Here is a 7,528-nt window from a genome sequence, read left to right on the forward strand (position 1 = left end):
TACTAGCTATGTTGAAAATCAGAATAAAACCAAAGTGAGATGTTTTTTCCTTATAGTGTGATCTATTTTGTTATGTGGGTGGCTCTTAAATCCTCATATAAAAATTGTGAAGTGTTGATACCTTTCCTAGATATATAGGAATGAACAAATATGCTTTTATTGCCCTTTCTATCTCTGATTATACCATCAGACTTAGATTGTGTTCAGAATATTAAATGACTGGGCACCCTCTTCTGGGTATGTACCAGAAAGACTTTAAATGGAAGCAGGCTCAAAGTAGCCAAAGAAGCAAGGGGTGTGAGCTCAGTTTTTCTCCCCTGCGCATTCTCTTCCTAAGCTTCCACTAGGTCTGGCCTTGGCAACCTGTTACTGCCAAGGTTTCAGATTCAATGAGATATTTCTCATCACGTTGCAAACTCTTTCTTTGGGTGGATGGACAGAGCTATAGATTGACACAGCTCACAGATATTTTTAATGCACCAAATTTAGTCCCAGAACTCCAAATAGGCTTATTTTACTATAAATCAAAAAAATATTTCCCTTGAAAAAGTAAGAGTTGATTTACTTATAAGAACTTAGCGTTGAATGACAAGGATGGTAATAATATGTTCAATCAAATGTTCTTTTTTTTTTTGCCATGTACAATCAATGTGATCGTTAATTTATTAGCTATAATGTTAATATACCACATTTGTAAGTATGTACTCAAACACCATGTATCTTATATGCTAAGTGCATACACATTTTTTCTTTGAACTTATCTTCAAGTTTTAGCTAATAATGTGTCAATGTATTAGAAACAAACTTACATATGGTACAAATGATGTGATAAATTTAGAGTACATTTTGTGTAGTCTTATTAAATTATTTAACATTTTGTTTTTGGTAATGTAAATTTGGTTAGAAAAAGGTCATTGTAAAATGATTAGTGTTATTGTGCATTGGTGACAGTTTATGAAGAGCCTCTGCCTTCTTAAATATTTGCCACACACTTTCATTGAAGTGGAGAAAAATAAACTCAAAATATCACACATTCTGCAATCCTAAAAATGCAGTCTTGTCACAAGCAAGAAAAAGATCCTTTTCAGTCATGGGAAAATTAAGCTTTACCCACATGCATATTTCAGCATTATTTTTTTGTTGTTTATATTAAGTCTGAATGAACATATATCTCCTAATCCACATCTATAAATATGGATATCTTTTTGTTTAAACTTTTTATTCTCTTCTGATATATATTTTCCACTATGGTTATCATCTCTTGTTCTTTCCTATTTGGTTTCATATTTTCACATTTGTTTCCAAATCAAAATTATAGTTATATTTAGATAACCTTGTCTCACAATCATTAGACACTATTTCGACTATTTCTAACTGGTACAATTGCCCTGGAAAGCATGGGAGCAAGAGAAGCTGAACTATATATGAACAGGAACTTTTTTACATTAACACGCCAATTACCACTCCAGAGGAATTTTATGCAGAGGCCTTAAAATATTAACTCATAATCACTTTCTTACATTAACCATCCATATTCTTTCAGTAAATATGATTTTTAAAAGCAGTGCAATTTGACATCAATAGAAGTAGTAATGAGAAGGCCACTCAGAAAAATGTGTGTGCACAAATGAAAAGAAAAAAAAAAAAAAACACAAAACATGAAGGCAATTGTTTAGTGATTGTATGTGATACTTTTTCAAATAAAACATGTGAAATTTATGTTACTTGGAATTTTATGAAATATGTATTTATGTTTGTATTTTGAGAAGATTCCTCCTCTGTGACATCATACAGCACCTGAAAGTGAAGAGTATCTCAAAGCAGCTCTATCCATGCTTTGGAAGTGAGAAGGTTGGATATTGTACGGTGTAGGAAGGCAGTATGTAGTCCAGTGGCAAATGTGTATTAATTGTTCGATATCAGGTTCTGTATTGCATGCTTTCTTATTCATTATTATAGATATTAATAAAGCTATGAGAAATAAAAATGCATATTCATTATGTGTGTTTTTTCATTTAAAAGTCAAAGGTTTTATTTTATTTTAAACTGTTCTTAAAATATATCTAGGGTAAAATATACCTTTAGGTGGAACGTTTCAATGAGTTAGCTTAATTTTTCTTTACTCAGAGAGTCCCTTCAATTTAGTTTTTTTGAAATGAACATCATTGCACTCACTTTTCAAAGCTGGTAAGTGATATTGTAGTGTTTTAGAAAATTTATTTTGTATCTTTCAAGACAAACTTAAGATATATTTATTTATTTCATTAGTCCTATTGTCTTATTTAATGTAAATTCCATCTCTGGATTTATGTACACGACCCTTGCGGATCCAAGTGAAACTTCTGGAGAATGCTGATAATATTTGTGGAACAAAATAACTTCACTCCTGGCTTCACTTTCAACCTGGCTAAATGGAAAGAATCCTAGTACTTTGAAACCTCTTAAGCTACACAAGATCAGTAAATACTTGATTTCACTTGGCATTTTTATTAGTCCTTAAGTTTGAACAGATCACATAATCTAGTGCTTTTTGTCTTCTTTCTTTTCTCACCCATCTTTCTGTAATTGCTATATTAATTTGCTTATTCCTACAAAAGTTTAGGTGGCTTAGAGGTAAAGACTCCACCTGCAATGCAGGAAATGTGGGTTTGATCTCTGGGTCAGAAAGATTCCCTGGAAAAGGAAATGGCAACCCACTCCAGTATTCTTTTTCTTTTATTTCTTTTTTTAAAAAAAATAATTAATTTATTTTAATTAGAGGCTAATTACTTTACAATATTGTAGTGGCTTTCACCATATATCAACATGAATCAGCCACAGGTGTACACGTGACCCCATCCTGAATCCCCCTCCCACCTCCCTCCCAATCCCATCCTTCATGGTCATCCCAGTACCCTGGCCCTGAGCGCCCTGTCTCTTGCATGGAACGTGGACTGGTGATCTAGTTCACATATGGTAATATACATGTTTCCATGCTATTCCCTCAAATCATCCCATGCTTGCCTTCTTTCACAGAGTCCAAGAGTTTCTTTTATTTATTTATTTATTTATTTTATTTTTTACTTTACAATACTGTATTGGTTTTGCCATACATTGACATGAATCTACCACGGGTGTACATGGGTTCCCAATCCAGAACCCCCCTCCCACCACCCTCCCCATATCATCTCTCTGGGTCATCCCAGTGCACCAGCCCCAAGCATCCTGTATCCTTTATCGAAACTAGACTGGTGATTCCTTTCTTACATGATAGTATACATGTTTCAATGCCATTCTTCCAAATCATCCCACCCTCTCCCTCTTCCATAGAATCCAAAAGTCTGTTCTATATATCTGTGTCTCTTTTTCTGTCTCCCACAGAGGGTTATCATTAACATCTTTCTAAATTCCATATATATGTGTTAGTATACTGTATTAGTGTTTTTCTTTCTGGCTTACTTCACTCTGTATAATAGGCTCCAGTTTCATCCACCTCATTAGAACTGATTCAAATGTACTTTTTTTAATGGCTGAGTAATACTCCATTGTGTATATGTACCACAACTTTCGTATCCATTCATCTGCTGATGGATATCTAGGTTGCTTCCATGTCCTGGCTATTAGAAACAGTTCTGCATTGAACATTGGGATACACATGTCTCTTTCAATTCTGGTTTCCTCAGTGTGTATGCCCAGCAGTGGGATTACTGGGTCATAAGGAAGTTCTATTTGCAATTTTTTAAGGAATCTCCACACTGTTCTCCATAGTGGCTGTACTAGTTTGCATTCCCACCAACAGTGTAAGAGTGTTCCCTTTTCTCCACACCCTCTCCAACACTTATTGCTTGCAGACTTTTGGATTGCAGCCATTCTGACTGGTGTGAAATGGAACCTCATTGTGGTCTTGATTTGCATTTCTCTGATAATGAGTGATGTTGAGCAACTGACAAACAACTAATCTCAAAAATATACAAGCAACTTATGCAGCTCAATTCCAGAGAAATAAATGACCCAATCAAAAAATGGGCCAAATAACTAAATAGACATTTCTCCAAAGAAGACATACGGATGGCTAACAAGAGTTTCTTTTGCTATCTTGCATATAGCGTCATCGTTACCATCTGTCTAAATTCCATGCTGCTGCTGCTGCTAAGTCGCTTCAATCATGTCCGACTCTGTGCGACCGCATAGACGGCAGCCCATGAGGCTCCCCTGTCCCTGGGATTCTCCAGGCAAGAACACTGGAGTGGGTTGCCATTTCCTTCTCCAATGCATGAAAGCGAAAAGTGAAAGTGAAGTTGCTCAGTCGTGTCCGACTCTTAGCGACCCCATGGACTGCAGCCCACCAAGCTCCTCCATCTATGGGATTTTCCAGGCAAGAGTGCTGGAGTGGGGTACCATTGCCTTCTCCCTAATTTCCATATATATGTGTTAATATACTCTAATGTTGTTTTTCTTTCTGACTTACTTCACTCTGTATAATAGACTCCAGCTTCATCCACCTCATTAGAACTGATTCAAATGCATTTTTTTTTTTAAATGAGTAATATTCCATTATGGATATGTACCACAGCTTTCTTATCCAAATGTCTATCGATGGACAACTAGGTTGCTTCCATGTCCTAGCTATTGTAAACAGTGTTGTGATGAATATTAGTGTACACGTGTCTCTTTCAATTCTGGTTTCCTAGGTGTGTATGCCCAGCAGCGGGATTTCTGGGTGGTATGGCATTTCTATTTCCAGTTTTTTAAGTAATCTCCACACTGTTCTCCATAGTGGCTATACTAGTTTGCATTCCCACGAACAGTGTAAGAGAGTTCCCTTTTCTCCACAATCTCTCTAGCATTTCTTGTTTGTAAACTTTTTGATAGCAGCCGTTCTGACTACTGTGAGATGGTACCTCATTGTAGTTTTTATTTGCACTTAACTTCAGTATTCTTGACTAGGAAATCCCATGGAGAGAAGAGCCTGGCAGGCTACAGTTTATGGGTTGCAAAGAGTTAAATAGGACTGCAGCAGCTTAGCAGGCACACCTGCACTAAAGGTTAGCTGATGAAGGAATTAAAAACAAACATTTATTTCAAGCAAAACTTTAATTTCTGGCAAAAGAAGATTGGAATTTTAGAAGTATACTATATGTGTAGGTTAATTTGTGATATTTCTCAGCTTGACTCCAGCCATTTGGGGAAAAAACACAAGCTGTAGTGAGTAATATGTAGATTAGAAATCACCATGTTAGAGATATACATTATCATAATAACCTTGGCAAGAACTCTAAAAACCTGAAAGGGTGATATGGGAATTCATAATCTGTGAATGGGGGGAAACTGCTCTAAAGGAAAAAAATACTAAAAATGTATATTTCAATAAATGAAAATATTGTGAGCTAATATTTAGTTTGATTAAAACCACTATTGAACTTGTTGCTTTTATTGGAGGAATTAGTCACATTGATTTAGAAAATAAATTGTTAATGGCGTAATGGAAATGGCTTCAACCAAAACAAAACACAACTATGAAACGGCCAAGTAGGTACAGATTTTAATTTCTGTAGGTTGCGTTACAAACTCTATAGCCATTTCAAGTATCTGAGATTCTACAGCTGCATAAACACAACAAAAACTTAACCTGTACACATGCTTGATTCCATTCTTGTCTATCAAAATATTCTAAAGTTTATTGGGGAAAACATAAGTAAAAAAAAATAAAGACAACCATAAATGGAAGCTTAACCCTGTCAACAGCATACGTAACTCAGCCATCTGCTAGTAGTACATTTTCTTCATAAACAGTTTTGAAGAGTTTCAGATTTACAGAACAATTGCAGAGATAAAACAGTACCCAAATACTCATGCCCCAGTTTCTCCTATTATTAACATGATATACTTGTTGCAATTAATGTGCCAATATTGGTGCCAATATTATTATCAACTAAAGGTGACTCAATGGATATGAGTTTGAGCAAACTCCAGGAGTTAGTGGATGGAGAAGCCTGTCTTGCTGCAGTCCATGGGCTTGCAAGGAGTTGGACATGACTGAGCAAGTGAACAACAACAACAAAACCCATAGTTTATTCTGTTTTCTTAAGTTTTTTGTTAATGTTCTTTTTCTCTTTCAGAATCCCATCAAAAGTCTACATTACATTTAGTAGTCGTGTCTCTTTAGGCTCCTCTAGACTTTGACAATTTCCCAGGCTCTCCTAGGAAATGATGACCTTGATAGTTCTGAGGAATACTGGTGTGATATTTTATATAGAGTGCCCCTCAATTGAGATTTATCTGGTGTTTTTCTTATGATTAGACTGAGGTTATAGTTTTTTGGGAGGAATGTCATAGAGGCAAAGTGCCTGTATAATCACATATTATGAGTTATACATGATGGTACACTATGTGTTTTGCATCATCTCACTTTCTGCTTGGGTTTTACACTTCACCATTGAATCAAAGACATACAATTCTTCAAGTGTTTGGTGCACTCTGGCTCAAGATACACCCACAATATTCCTTCCATGCTCTAGAAGTCCATGGGACAATTCAGGATATGTTTTTTTCTAAATTCCCACTTTTTACCAATATTACCCCCATGACATTTCATTTTAATATTTTAGCGTCTAATAAGGGAATTTTGAGTAAAATATTAACAGAAAATAGTAAGTAACCACGTTCCCCTTCTCACGGTTTCTAAATAGTGAGTGTTATAGTGGTGTTCCACTAATGATGAAAATTTCAGGAATCATGGTTGTGATGTTGTGATTTTTAATAAGAAATATATATATATAATATATATTGAATATTGAATATATATATATTCAAATCTACCCCTGGAGCCTGGCACAGAGATTCTAAAACCCTTGCAAATTCCTAAACATAAGAACACTAGAAACATTTTTTTGTTTGTGCCAATATTTGGTCTCTGACCTTGGTTTCTGACACAGAGCTCCTGAAAGCCTTCTAATTTCTTGAGTAATAAGACTGTCTTTTGTTCTAATGAGGTAACTCTGAGTGGGCTCCTGGATGGCTCTTGGGTGAGATCTTGTCACCTGAAAGACCAAGCTATTGTATTGTACTTGCTCTCTGTGTGTCTAAGCACTCAATGTCTCTACTTGCCATTATAAAAGGTAAAACCTCAGTTTTCTACCTTCTTCTGTGTTTCTGTTTTCTTTATGTCTTCTTTACTGTTCACATGGACTACTTCACTTCTGGTACTTCTAGTCACAAAAGAAGGTATTTTTCTAGACTAAGCAATTCTCTATGTGAGACACCAGTTGGATATGCTACAATTCAGCTCAGTTCTGACACTAACTATCCAGGGATAGCATTAGATTTCTTAACTCTTCAGTCTTACAAGACAATCTCCTATCCCCAAGTTTAGGCAGCAATAGTTAGCACAAGTTGTTACCTGTTCTTCTGAATGATCCCTTGGAGGCTCAGAGCAGCCGGCCTGAGCTCCAGCTCACCTCCATCGGAAGCTCGCGCGCTCCTCAGAAACGACCCTGGCCAATGTCACCGCAGAGCTGAGGCGGTATTGTCAGGGCTAATGTAAAATCTC

The sequence above is a fragment of the Capricornis sumatraensis genome, chromosome X (assembly GCF_032405125.1).
Source record: "Capricornis sumatraensis isolate serow.1 chromosome X, serow.2, whole genome shotgun sequence".
In the NCBI taxonomy this organism is placed as follows: domain Eukaryota; kingdom Metazoa; phylum Chordata; class Mammalia; order Artiodactyla; family Bovidae; genus Capricornis; species Capricornis sumatraensis.